The 15219-nt window shown below is 43.1% G+C and overlaps 1 protein-coding gene across 2 annotated transcripts in view; it reads right to left on the bottom strand.

Moving 5' to 3' along the window:
- The window catches only part of LOC141132124 (early endosome antigen 1-like), a 186968-nt gene that overhangs the window by 131198 nt on the left and 40551 nt on the right, over positions 1-15219 (bottom strand). The window lies entirely within an intron of this gene.

Genomic DNA, 15219 nt, shown 5'->3' with positions numbered 1-15219 from the left:
CTATAACTATTTCTGACACAAAATGGAACGAAATGTGACTTATTTTGCACTTACATGGATTGGTGTTATGTTCTATTCATATATGATTTTCTTCCTATTCTCTATGTATCTTTGAAAAACTTTAATAAAAATAATTAAAAAATAAAAATAAAAAAAGACACCCAACAAGACAAATCCCATTCATTTCAATAGCCCTTGTTCACATCTGAGCGTTCTGTTGCCTGAAGCAAAACGCCCATCGCTCAAAGAAGTACAGGAGCTTCTTTTTGGCAGATTACAAGCATCTTCTGCTTTTTACATTGGTGACCTTTTGACCTGTACAAAATTGCAGCAAAAATTGTGCGACTTTCTGCCTGAAAACGATACGCTTAGATGTGAATGCAGCCTTAACGTTTGAACAAACAGGCAGCAACCCATATGTGCTGCCCATTCACACAAATGTAAACCTAGCCTTAAAGCAGCTGTAAAACGCAGTCGAATTAAAATTCCCCTGCAAGGCAATGTCATAATATGCTAGTATGCACCGCATACTAGCACATTATGAGAGACTTATCTTAGAACAAAGCCTTCCAGTGCGAAGCTGTCACTGCTGAGAAAGCTTGCTTCTTACCCCCACGGTCTTCCTTCTGAGTTCGCGGCTTCTGGCTACACGAGTTGCCGGAGACACAATAACGTTACACCCGTGCATGCGCACGGGAGGTGACGTTTAAGACACGGGCTCTGAAGGTCCGGCACTGTATGTTGGACCTTCAGAGATCATGCATCTGTGATGTCACCAGCTGCATGCACTCTGAATATCTTTTAAACAGTACAAGTTTAGGAGATATTCACAGTACCTACAGGTAAGCCTTATTGTAGGCTTACCTGTAGGTATACGTGGTAGAACAGAGTTTACTAGCACTTTAAAGTTTAGAAACCAATACGGAATAAAAGATGCAACCACCCTTGACTGGCTGATCTTCATTCCTGATTAGACAAGTCTTACCCTCATTCTCAGAGGATGTAAAAAAAAATAAAATAAATAAAACATTTAACAAAATAAAGAGTACTAAAACCTTTACCCAAAATCAGATTCAAACCTAACCTCAGGCTGTGGTTAGCACTTCCGCCTGGCAGCAGTAGGGTCATTGTTTCATAGCGCAACCGCGGCACTACCTTCCCGGAGTTTGCAGGTTGTCCCTGTGCAGGTTTCAGGTGTTTTAGCACTAAAAATAGCACCTGTAAAGTGCCTCTCATGCCTCCCCAGTGTGAAGGCCTGAGGGCTTTCACAATGGGGCAGTGCGCTTGCAAGACAGGGGAAAAAAAAAAAGTCCTGCAAGCATCATCTTTGGGGCGGTTTGGGAGAGGTGTATACACTGCTCCCATAATGCCCTTCCCATTAAAATGAATGAAACCAAACCTGCCCATTGGAATGAATGGGCAGCACTTCCGGTGCCTGAAAAGCGTTTCGGCAGCGCCGCAACACAGGCGCTTTTAACACTTTCTTCATCCGCTAGCGGGGGTTAAAAGCGCCCCGCTAACGGCTGAAAAGCGGCGCTAAAACTACGGTAAAGCACCACTAAAACTAGCGGCGCTTTACCGCTAATGCCCCCCAGCCCCAGTGTGAAAGTAGCCTTACCCTCAGCTTCTTTAGCCAGGCAGTGGTCATCTTGGAGGTGTGTTTGGGTTCGTTATCATGTTGGAATACTGCTCTGCGGCCCCGAAGGGAGGGGATCATGCTCTGCTTCAGTATGTCACAGTACATGTTGGCATTCATGGTTCCCTCATTGAACTGTGGCTCCCCAGTGCCGTCAGCACTCATGTAGCCCTAGACAATGGCACTCCTACCACCATGCTTGACTGTAGGCAAGACACACTTGTCTTTGTAATCCTCACCTGGTTGCCGCCACACACGCTTGACACCATCTGAATCAAATAAGTTTATCTTGGTCTCATCAGACCACAGGACATGGTTCCAGTAATCCATGTCCTTAGTCTGCTTGTCTTCAGCAAACTGTTTGCGGGCTTTCTTGTGCATCATCTTTAGAAGAGGCTTCCTTCTGGGACGAAAGCCATGCAGACCAATTTGATGCAGTGTGCGGTGTATGGTCTGAGCACTGACAGGCTGACCCCCCACCCCATTAAACCTATGCAGCAATGCTGGCAGCACTCATACGTCTATTTCCCAAAGACAACCTCTGGATATGACGCCGAGCACGTGCCACAACTTCTTTGGTCTACCATGGCGAGTCCTGTTCTGAGTGGAACTTGTCCTGTTAAAACGCTGTATGGTCTTGGCCACCATGCTGCAGCTCAGTTTCAGGGTCTTAACAATCTTCTTATAGCCTAGGCCATGCAACAATTCTTTTTTTCAGATCCTCAGAGAATTTTTTGCCATGAGGTTACATGTTGAATTTTCAGTGACCAGTATGAGAGAGTAAGAGCGATAACACGAAATTTAAAAGGGGTTGTAAAGACTCGTGTTTTTTCACCTTAATTCATCGTATGCATTAAGGTGAAAAAACACCTTGCAGTCACTGGGCCCCCTAGCCCCCCCTTTTACTTACCTGAGCCTCAAATTTACGTCAGCGCGCCCCCGCTGTCCCTCTCTCCCCGGTTTTCCGACTCTAGATTGGATAGATTGATGGCAGCGCAGTCATTGGCTCCCGCTGCTGTCAATCAAATCCAATGACACGGGCGCCAGGGGGCGAGGCCGAGTCCTGCATTCGGCCTCTATGGACGCCGAATGCACGCCCACAAGGTAACCGCCTCGGGAGAGCGCTTCTCCAAGGGGGTTAGCTAATGTGGGGAGGAGCCAAGGGACCCCAGAAATGGATGTTCGGGGCCACTCTGTGCAAAACAAGCTGCACAGTGGAGGTAAGTATGACATGTTTGTCATTTAAAAAAAAATAAAAAACGATCCTTTAGTATCACTTGAAGACACCTGCTCCCCATTCACACCCATGGTTGTTTAGGTGTGCACACCCTTACACTAATACTTTGCTGAATCACCTTTTGATTTTATTACAGCACTGAGTCTTTTTGGGTATGAGTCTAATCAACATGGCACATCTTGACTTGGCAATATTTGCCCACTCTTCTTTGCAAAAACACTCCAAATCTGTCAGATTGCGAGGGCATCTCCTGTGCACAGCCCTCTTCAGATCACCCCACAGATTTTCAATCGGAGTCAGGTCTGGGCTCTGGCTGGGCCATTCCAAATCTTTAATCATCTTCTGGTGAAGCCATTCCTTTGTTGACTTGGATGAATACTTTGGGTCGTTGTCATGCTGAAAGATGAAGTTCCTCTTTATGTTCAGCTTTCTAGCAGAAGCCTGAAGGTTTTGTGCCAATATTGACTGGCATTTGGAACTGTTCATAATTCCCTCTTCCTTGACTAAGGCCCCTGTTCCAGCTGAAGAAAGCTTGATGCTGCCACCACCATGCTTCACTGTGGGTATGGTGTTCTTTTGGTGATGTGCAATGTTGTTTTTGCACCAAACATATCTTTTGGAATTATAGCTAAAAAGTTCAACCTTGGTTCCATGAGACCATAACACATTTTCCCACATGCTTTTGGGAGACTTCAGATGTGTTTTTGCTAAATTTTGCTGGCCTTGGATGTTTTTCTTTGTAAGAAAAGGCTTTTGTCTTGCCACTCTACCCCATAGCCCAGACACCTGAAGAACACAGGAGATTGTTGTCGCATGTACCACACAGCCAGTACTTTCCCGATATTCCCGCAGCACCTTTAATGTTGCTGTAGGCCTCTTGGCAGCCTCCCTGACCAGTTTTCTTCTCGTCTTTTCATGAATTTTGGAGAGACGTCCAGTTCTTGGTAATGTCCCTGTTGTGCCATATTTTCCCACTTGATGGTGACTGTCTTCACTGTGTTCCATGGTATATCTAATGCCTTGGAAATTCTTTTGTACCCTTCTCCTGACTGATATCTTTTAACAATGAGATCCCTCTGATGCTTTGGAAGCTCTCTGCGGACCATGGCTTTTGCTGTAGGATGTGACTAAGAAAATGTCAGGAAAGACCTACTAGAACAGCTGAACTTTATTTGGGGTTAATCAGAGGCACCTTAAGCCCAGGTTCACACTTGTGCGAACACAGACATTGCATGTGATTCACACCCACACTGCGGTGCCGATCACATGCGATGTCTGTGCAATGCAAGTTCAGCCATACAGTTGTATGGCTGAACACGCATTAGATTCGTAGGAAAATAGTGCAGAGAATTTTTTTTCCCTGCACTGGAATCAGATCGCATTGGTTTTATCACCCAAGCGATCAGTTTCCTGTGCGAGTTCATAGTTCCCAGAAGGCAGTGTGATCTGCCTGCGGAAGAGATGCGATGCGGGAACCGGCGCTGTAATCGCACTGGTTCCAGCATCGCATATGTGTGAACCTAAGCTAAATGATGGCAGGCGTGTACTGACTCATATTTAACATGAGCTTGAATCGGATTGCTAAATTCTGAACACAGCTACATTCCCAGTTATAAGAGTGTGTGCAAACTTATGCAACCACATTATTTTCATTTTTTATTTTTACTTCCCCTAAAAGATTTCAGTTTGATTTTCAATTGAGTTGTACAGTTTTTAGGTCACATTAAAAAGGTGGAAAAAGTTCTGAAATGATTTATCTTTGTCTCATTTTTTTTTACATCACATGTATGAATAAACAAAGCTTCTTTACTCCGCTTTCATACAGACCAAGAAATACTTCATTATTCCCAAACTTTCTATTCCCAGTGATTGATGAATACTGTTTTAGCACAAGGGTTTTCCCCAAAAGCTTGCACTGTTAACGTGTTAAATGTGCGTCGTGTTAAGGTAGTCCATTAATTTAGAATGGGGTCAATTTACAAACACTCAAGAGTGCAAAATTTGGTGCAGCTGTGCATGGTAGCCAACCAGTTTCTAAGCCTGCATTCACACTTGAGCTGTGTGGGACACAGCATGTGATTCGCACAGGAATCATACAGCATTCCTGTGCAAATCACATGCAATGTCTTTGCGGAGCGATATGAGCCACTGATATTGTATAGCTCAAATCACACTGCATTTGCGCCAAAACAGTGTAGGACCCTTTCTTTTTGCCGCACCGGAATCAGATCGCATGGGTGTTCAGACAATTGCACTGATTTTGCAAGCTGCTTTGGTGTTGTTAATTTAAAGGGGTTATAAAGGAGCCAATGGCTCCTGCTGCTATTAATCTATCCAATAAGGACCCAAGACAGCGGCTGGAGCTGCTGTGCTCATCCCTGTCGCTGGAACGTTCATGTTCAGGTAAGTAAAAGGGGGACTCGGGGGGGGGGGGGGGGCTGCTGCACTACAGAAGGTTTTTCACCTTAATGCATTGAATGCATTAAGGTGAAAAACCTTGAGAGTTTACAACCCCTTTAAACATTGACACCCACAGCAGATCGCATGAACGCCATGTGATTTCAATGCTGTGAGGGAAATGCACAGGAGTCACTGCGTTTCCCGCATCACATATATATGAACCAAGGCTAAGTCCAGCTTGTACAATTTAGCTTTGACAATATAACCTAGAAGCTGATTAGTTTCTATGCAGAGCTGCACCAGATTATGCACTCTCCAGTTTTAGTAAATTAACCACAGTACGTACTTTGCGCTGCACTCTACTATACTCTGCATTAGGTTGCCATGCACAATAAACAGCATAGTACACCGCACTTAAAATCAAGTGCTTTGGGTAATATGATTTTATTATTGGTTTTGGAAGCACACAAGTGTGAATAGTCCCTAAAAGATTAGAAGGACCCTGCAGCATTTCTCTTCCTTGGCTGGAGGTACTCTTCTCTGCATACTTCCTCCTGAATGATGAGCTGATTCAATGCACTGACCTGAAATGTTTGGTACAATTGTAAACGGTCCATGGGCAGTTGTAGACCGTGTTCAGGGCACGTTTGAGCCAAGGGTATTAATTCACTACTTTGCTCTCCTTAGCAAGTTCTCCCATCAGGACAACAGTTGGAAGACAAATGCAGTGATGTTCAACAACACATGCACTGATAACTTCTGCATCCAGCACTCATGTAAATCCAGTCTAACAAGATCTGATCCACTTTTCTCTTGACAAGCTTGCAGTGACAAGATTTCTGGCTCTAAGGAGCCTCGTTGTTCATGTTATGCAATCATATAGCACATGAGTAAAAAGACTGTAAATGTATCTACAGTATGTTTACGCATTCTTTGCAATGATCATGCAAGGGCAACAGTAGGTTTACACATTATCTGCAATAATAATTAAGATCTACAGTATGCTTACGCATTCTCTGAAATGATCATGCAAGATCTACAGTATGTTTACACATTCTCTGCAATGATCATGCTAGATCTACAGTAGGTTTATGCATTAGCTGCAATGATCATGCAAGATCTATAGTGTGTTTACGCATTCTCTGAAATGATCATGCAAGAATAGGTCTGTTGAGGACACCCAAGTCTCTGAGGTGTGGGCTATTAATTACATTGGTTTTTCAGTTTGGAAAAAATCTCTGGCAACCAGGGCTAAACACTCCTTTTCTATGGAAAAAGCATACAACACTATCAGTGTGCAGACACTGGACTCATCCGCTGGTTGGTGACCATATGGACCTTCACCAGCACAGCAGTCAAGGGCAAGCTTTTGTTCTCGACCACACTTCTGCCTGTCTGTGGCTAGGTATACTTAACAAATCTGTTGCCCGGTGAAACTTAACTTATTTCAACTGCACATTTAGCCATTCAGATGGAAATGTCCTCTGAGCACAATTTCAAGCAGGATATGAAAACAAAGTGGGATGCAGAGTTGGAAACTGCCAGCATTTTGTCAATCCAAAGATTTAACTGGTACCATAAAAGATAATGTCTTGTTTGTGAATCCAAAATAACTGCAGGAATAAACAAGGGCAAAAGCTGCTATGTAGCTTTACTGTCATACAATATCTGTACTTCAGCATTCATGTGATAACGATACATCTCGGGACAGCTAATAAGGCCAGCATTCTAATCTATCAAAGCATGACTGAAAATCAAAGTAGCTGTATTTAATTAGCCATGAAAGTCAATTATTCACAGAATGCATGCATGTAAAACACATTATTGCCATGATGCTGACTTAGAATCTTGGAAACCAAAGCGTGGAGTTTATGCCTAGAAGCAGCTTAGTAATGTTCCAGGGATTGGAGTTTAGAGGACAAATGAAAGGATTTATACACAGAAAACATAAGCTCCTATGGGGAAGGAAATTAAAGTGTGATCTATACAGTTTACATAAAAGCAAATTAATATATAAAATAATAAAAAAAAGTACACATATACAGAGTTCTTATAAGTGCAACCCAATTAGAAAGGGAAATGTGAGTAATAGAACATGAAAGATTGTTTGCAGCATATCGTAAGAATATACTTAACACCATAGGTGTGCGAAGCCTATTGCATTTGGGCAGGGGTGTCAAACTGGCGGCCCTCCAGCTGTTGCAGAACTACAAGTCCCATTATGCCTCTGCCTGTGGGAGTCATGCTTGTAACAGTCAGCCTTGTAATGCCTCATGGGACTTGCAGTTTTGCAAAAGCTGAAGGGCTGCCAGTTTGACACCTGTGCATTAGGGTGTGCACCCCATATGTATTAAAACATGGGACGGTGTCAGTAGGGCAGTGGACGGTGTAGTAGTTTTTTATTTTTATTATTATTATTTTTTTACTATTTTTTTTTAGGAGCCCCATTGGCGGGCTTTGGTGAAATATCAGCATGGGAATCTGAGTTGCACAGGGTGATTAGGATGTGTCCAGGCACACTCGGCACACCCCTTGCGCACTCCTTTGCTGAACACTACATTAGATTCTTGGTTTTCACCATCAGAAATTGAAATTGAAGTGTCACACCACTGCCAAGAGGTGCAGATACAACAAAATTCAGGGGTACAATCCAAAAAGTAGCCATTGTGTTTCAGGGTCCAGGAATACCCCCATCAACAAGACTAGAAAGAACATAAGATGACCTATGTATAAATCTGATATCAATACGATATCCCCTCCACTGGGTCATAATTAAAAATAAATAGTCAATAGTAATGGGAGTGTCCAAAACATCCAACAAATATGAGAGCATTAATACAAAACTATTTTGTAAAGCCATTCGCTGGATTGAGATCAGGCTCAGGTAAGTATAAGGGGGTGCTGGGGGGGATCCTGTGGCACAGAAGGTTTTTACCTTCATGCAGAGAATGCACGAAGGTAAAAAAACATTATGCCTTTAGAACCACTTTAACTGTTAACTGTGCAAACCTGCTCATTAGCAATTTTATACACAGGGGGTTTTCAGTGTACTCAGCAAAACAGCCAAGCACACATGAACACTACTGTGAACCCTATAAGTAGCAGTCTGTTAAAAGGCTGCCTACATGAACTCTCTACTGGCATTATTTGTTTCCATCGATTGTACAGGAACATTGGTCCCATCCCAAATCAAACTGATACTTTATATGTAGTGTATTTCGCCATCTGTGTCCCCATTAGGAAAATTCTCTACCCATCCAATTTGCAATATGTGGCAAAGTAGAGGGACTATTACTTTGTATATTATATCCAGAAAGCTATAGACGTTCTTGTTGTATCTAAAAATTTGGTCACTCGTTATTACATGGATTGTTTGTGTGTAGAGGAGGAGAGAACACAGCTCTTCAATGACAGTAATACACCCAATTTAAAGCAGTTGTAAAGGCAATTTTTCAAAATACTAAACTTTTTATACTTTTACCTGCTCTGTGCAATGTGATTTTTTTTAAGCTAAATACAGTATTAAATATACACTATATTTACTAAAAGTATTGGGACACCTGCTTTTACACGAATATGAACTTTAATGGCATCCTAGTCTTAGTCCGTAGGGTTCAATATTGAGTTTTCCCACCCTTTGGAGCTATAACAGCTTCAACACTTCTGGGAAGGCTGTCCACAAGGTTTAGGAGTGTATCTATGGGAATGTTTGACCATTCTTCCACAAGCGCATTTGTGAGGTCAGGCACTGATGTTTGAAGAGAAGGCCTGGCTCACAGTCTCAGCTCGAAATCATCCCAAAGGTGTTCTATCGGGTTGAGGTCAGGACTCTGTGCAGGCAAGTCAAGTTCCTCCACCCCAAACTTGCTCACACATGTCTTTATGGACCTTGCTTTGTGCACTGGTGTGCAGTCATGTTGGAACAAGAAGGGGCCATCCCCAAACTGTTCCCACAAAGTTGGGAGCATGAAATTGTCCAAAATGTCTTGGTATGCTGACGCCTTAAGAGTTCCCTTAACTGAACTAAGTAAGGGGCAAAGCCCAACCCCTGAAAAACAACCCCACACCATAATCCCCCATCCATCAAATGACTTAGACCAGTGCACAAAAGGAAGGTTCATAAGACACAGATGAACGAGTTTGGAATGGAGGAACTTGACTGGCATGCACGGAGTCCTGACCTCAACCCAACAGAACACCTTTGGGATGCAGAGATTGAGCCAGGCCTTCTTGTCCACATCAGTGCCCGACCTCACATATGCGCCTGTGGAAGAATGGTCAAACATTTCCATAGACACACCTAAACCTTGTGGTCAGCCTTCACAGAAGAACTGAAGCAGTTATAGCTACAAAGCGTGGGCCAAATCAATATTAAACCCTACGGACCAAGACTGGGATGCCATTAAAGTTCATGTGCGTGTAAACTCAACGGGGCACCAATACTTTTGGCAAGTGTGTGTGTATTTTAAAGTAATGCACACACATATTATGTTTAAGACTATCATAAAGTTCTTAGTTTTTGGAGGGTAAACTCTTCTTTAAAGCTCACAAGCGATAAAAAATAAAATTAAAAAATCAGCACAAGGCACTTGCATTAAAAAGGGTTGTAAACCCTCGTGGCTTTTCACCTTAATGCATTCTATGCATTAAGGTGAAAAACCTTCTGTGGTGCTGCAGCCCCCCCGAGGCCCCGTTTTACTTACCTGACCCCGATCCTTCTCTGGCCTGGGAACAAGCATACCAGCTGTACCTGGTGTCTCATGTCCTGATTGGATAGATTGATAGCAGCACAGCCATTGGCTCCCGCTGCTGTCAATCAAATCCAATGGCGGGGAGAGGGACCAAGTCCTGCATTCTGTGTGAATAGACACAGATGCGGGACTCAGGAGAGTGAGTGCGAGCAAGGGTGTCCACCAAGGAGTGCGCTTCTCCAACGTGGACACTCAATGCAGGGAGGAGCCACCAGCGCTACTGAGGGACCCCAGAAGAGGGTGATCGGGGCCACTCTGTGCAAAACAAACTGCACAGTGGAGGTAAGTATGACATGTTTGTTTTTTGTTTTGTTTTTTAAACGAGGGTTTACAACCCCTTTAATTGCAAAGTGCCCCTTGGGCTGTAACATAGTATGTCGCCATTCCATGAGCGTGCGCAATTTTATAGTGTGACATGTTAGGTATCTATTTACTCGCCAGAACATCATCTTTTATACGTTACCAAGAATTGGTTTATATATGGTATTTTTTTGTATTAAAATTCATTAAAGTCTATTTTTTCCCCCAAAAAAGCAATAATTCTAGCACTAGTCCTCCTTTGCAACTCTAATTTGGTAACCTGTAAAATTTTTTAAAGTGACGACTATGAAGATTTTTAGGTAACGTAGTTTGTCGCCATTCCATGAGTGTGCGCAATTTTAGAGCATGACATGTTAGGTATCTATTTACTCGCCAGAACATATACGTTACCACGAATTGGGTTATATATGGTGTTTTTTTGCATTAAAATTCATTAAAGTCTATTTTGTCCCCAAAAAATATGTGTTTGAAAAACCGCTGTATAAATACCAAGTGACAAAAAAATTGCAACAACTACCATTTTCTTCTCTAAGGCCTCTGCTAAAAAAAATATATAATGTCTGGGAGTTCTAAGTAACTTTCTAACAAAAAAATACTGATTTTTACATGTAAACAAAAAGTGTCAGAATAGGTTTGGTCTTCAAATAGATACACATGCACTACTTTAAGTCCCTGTAATCTATATTTCCTGAAATAGTTTCTTACTATGTTTATCTGCCTCCTTGCAACATCCCCATGAGCTCCTAAACCTTCTTTACACCCTCCTACGTCTGGAATAAGCAGTGCATGTTAGTTGCAGTCATGTGTTCTATTCTATACACACTGCAAATCCCATAGTCCATCTTGGGGGCATGCTAGAGAGGGTGGCTAAATACAGTGGGACCATGGAGAACGAACATATCCACCCTCTAACAGGAAGTCAGATCATAGCTGTACAAACAAATTAATCTGTAGATCTGGAGGAGGCGGAGAGCCACAGTAGATACTTTAAGTTAAAAATAAATACTTTAAAGGGGTTGTAAAGGTAAAAATTTTTTCACCTTAATGCATTCTATGCATTAAGGTGAAAAAACTTTTGACAGTACCGCCGCCCCCAGGCCCCCCGTTTTACTTACCTGACGCCTCGAATCTTCGCTGCTCGTCCTCGTCACCTTCATTGCAGCTCAGCCTGGTCGCTGATTGGCTGCAGTGGATGGATTGAAAGCAGCGCAGCCATTGGCTCGCGCTGCTGTCAATCACATCCGATGACGCGGCGCGCCGGGGGGCGGGGCCGAGTGATACAGCGAGCGGCTATAGCCGCCGGCTGTATCACGGGAGCGCGCCCGCAAGCACTCACCACCATGCGAGGGAGCTTGCATTAAGGTGGTAAATGCTTGCGGGGAGGAGCTGAAACAGCCGCCGAGGGACCCCAGAAGACCTGGTTCAGGGCCACTCTGTGCAGAACGAGCTGCACAGTGAAGGTAAGTATAACATGTTTGTTATTTTAAAAAAAAAAAAAAAAATTACCTTTACAACCCCTTTAATATAACTTGTTCTTTTTAAACCAAAGTTTGTCACTTTAAGGGTCTATAATCTGTTTTTCATGAAATGTGTTTTTTTTTTCTGCTTCTTAGTAACGTCCTTTATAAACTTCTTCTTTTCTCCTCACTTCCATTTGTTTGGAGTGAGCAGTACACGTTACTTGTGGTCATGTGTACTACTCAATGCAATCCCATAGTCTATCTCAGGAGCAAGCAGAGAGGATGGCTATGTTCCTACGTATAGTAGGACCATGAAGGATGAATGCAGCAACCCTCCAATAGGAAGTCAGATTACATACAGCAGCTACATTTTATTGAAGCCGCTGTTTGTGCAAATATTTTCCAGTAGGCTCCTTTTGACAAAAGTAAATCAATCAACTCTTGTTGAAAGGAGAAGGGCCATCCATTGAATTAATTCACACCGTGTACAACCCAGCTTTAAAGCTATTGTAAACCCATAATTTGTATTTATTTTTTAATAACAAACATGTCATACTTACCTGTTCTGTGCAAAGGTTTTGCACAGAGTAGCCCCGATCCTCCTTTTGTCGGATCTTTCGACAGCACTCCTGGCTCCTACCCCGTGCTGAGTGCCCACCATAGCAAGCCGCTTACTTGGGGGGGGGGGGGGGACTCCATGCATGGACACACACAGCTCGGGACTGCCCCCGCTCCCTCCTCACTGGCTGTGATTAACAGCAGTGGGAAACAATGACTTCTGCTGCTGTCTCTGAGACAATGAGGAGGGGGAGAACAGAGAGAGATGATGCTCTCGTGCATGGATTGAAAGTAAAGGAAATATAAACTTTTTTTTTTTTTTTTTACTACCTTAATGCAGAGAATGCATTAAAGTGGTTATAAACCTCAGACATGAAATATGAACAAAGCATACAGTGAGGGAAAAAAGTATTTGATCCCCTGCTGATTTTGTACGTTTGCCCACTGACAAAGAAATGATGTCTATAATTTTAATGGTAGGTTTATTTTAACAGTTACTGAGACAGAAAAACAGCAAAAATATCCAGAAAAATGCATTTAAAAAAAAAAAAAAAAAAAAAGTATACATTGATTTGCATTTTAATGAGCAAAAATAAGTATTTGATCCCCTATCAATCAGCAAGATTTCTGGCTCCCAGGTGTCTTCTATACAGGTAACGAGCTGAGATTAGGAGTACTCTCTTAAAAAGGGAGTGCTCTAATCTCAGCTTGTTACCTGTATAAAAGACCAAAGAGCTGTTCAAGGGTGTCAGGAACAAGACTGTAGACCTTCATAAGGCTGGAATGGGCTACAAGACCATCGCCAAGCAGCTTGGTAAGGGGGGGTGACAACAGTTGGTGCGATTATTTGCAAATGGAAGAAACACAAAATAACTGTCAATCTCCCTCGGTCTGGGGCTCCATGAAGGATCTCACCTTGTGGAGTTTTAAGAGAATGGTGAGGAATCAGCCCAGAACTACACAGAAGATTCTTGACAATGATCTCAAGGCAGCGGGGACCATAGTCACCACGAAAACAATTGGTAACACACTATGCCATGAAGGGCTGAAATCTTGCAATGCATGCAAGGTCCCCCTGCTCAAGAAAGCACATGTACAGGCCCTTCTAAAGTTGCTAATGAACATCTGAATGATTCAGAGGAGAACTGGGTGAAAGTGTTGTGGTCGGATAAGACCAAAATCGAGCTCTTTGGCATCAACTCAACTCGCTGTGTTTCAAGGAGGAGGAATTCTGCCTATGACCCCAAGAACACCATCCCCGCCGTCAACCATGGAGGTAGAAACATTATGCTTTTTGGGCGTTTCTCTGCTAAGGGGACAGGACAACTTCACTGCATCAAAGGGACGATGGATGGGCAATGTACCATCAAATCGTGGGTGAGAACCTCCTTCCCTCAGCCAGGGCACTGAAAATGGGTTGTGGATGGGTATTCCAGCATGACAATGACCCAAAACACATGACCAAGGCAACAAAAGAGTGGCTCATGAAGAAGCACATTAAGGTCCCGGAGTGGCCTAGCCAGTCTCCAGACTTTAATCCCATAGAAAATATGTGGAGGGAGCTGAAGGTTCGAGTTACCAAACGTCAGCCTCGAAACCTTAATGACTTGGAGAGGATCTGCAAAGAGGAGTGGGACAAAATCCCTCCTGAGATGTGTGCAAACCTGGTGGACAACTACAAGAAACGTCTGACCTCTGATTGTCAACAAGGGTTTTGCAACCAAGTATTAAGCCGTGTTTTGGAAAGGAGTCAAATACTTATTTCACTAATTAAAATGCAAATCAATTTATAACTTTTTGAAATGCGTTTTTCTGGATATTCTGTCTCTCACTGTTAAAATAAACTTACCATTAAAATTATAGACTGATCATTTCTTTGTCAGTGGGCAAATGTACAAACTCAGCAGGGGATCAAATACTTTTTCCCCCTCACTGTATCCCTCTATAGTATGTACTTGTCTCAAATTAAGTGCGCTAAGTGTAATTTCTGTCTGCTGCTTTGTTCCTCTGCATTCAGCATGAATCACTTCTGACAAGTTTTCCTGACACCAAGAAAAAAAAAGGAGACAGGGGAGGGACCTCCAGCAGATCGGCAGCCTCAGCTCTGTTCCTGCGTGAAGGTGGGTGTCTCCCTTCCCTCCATCAGCTCTCAGACCTCTCCTCACTGAGCTCTGCAATGTAACTTAAACTCTCCGCTGTCTTTTTTCTGAACTCTAAGACAAGCTTTATATTTCGGCACTTCTAATGGATGTAGAGAAGAGATGGCTGCAGGGAGACAGGTACAACTCATGTAGGAGGATTTGTTTCATCTCTGTATCACCTAAGGATAGTCCCTTCACTGGCTAAGGGCCAGTTCACACCATATGCAGTCCAGTGCGGTTTTTTTCGGCATCAAAAACGCATAGAAAGTAGATTATATGGTTTTCAATGGCATAGTTCACACCAGTGCTTGCAGTTCCAGTGCGTTCCAGTTCCAGAAAAAAAAGTAGAACATGCTGCATTTTTCCTGCACTTAACTGTACTGGAAGGCTGTAAAAAGCATTAAAAACTCACGGGAACGCACACAAAAAAAATGCACTGGAACACCCATGTTCTTATTTAAGGTTAAGGGAAAAAAAGGGGGGGGGGATGCACTGGACTGCATCAAAAACGCACCAAAAACACACTGGAACGCATCAAAAACGCGCATGCCATAAAGCATCTGGAGCGCATCCGGACTGCATTTCTATGGTGTGAACTGGCCCTTAATGTAAGAGTTTACAACCACTTTGAGCCTGGGTTCACACATATGCAATGTCAGGCATCGCATGTGCTTCGTACCGCATTGCTGTGCATCTCACATGTGATGTCTGTGCA

Source organism: Aquarana catesbeiana, linkage group LG03 (assembly GCF_042186555.1).
Source record: "Aquarana catesbeiana isolate 2022-GZ linkage group LG03, ASM4218655v1, whole genome shotgun sequence".
Lineage (NCBI taxonomy): Eukaryota > Metazoa > Chordata > Amphibia > Anura > Ranidae > Aquarana > Aquarana catesbeiana.
The sequence above is the reverse complement of the archived record's forward strand: the minus strand, read 5'-3'. Positions and strand labels throughout refer to the sequence as shown.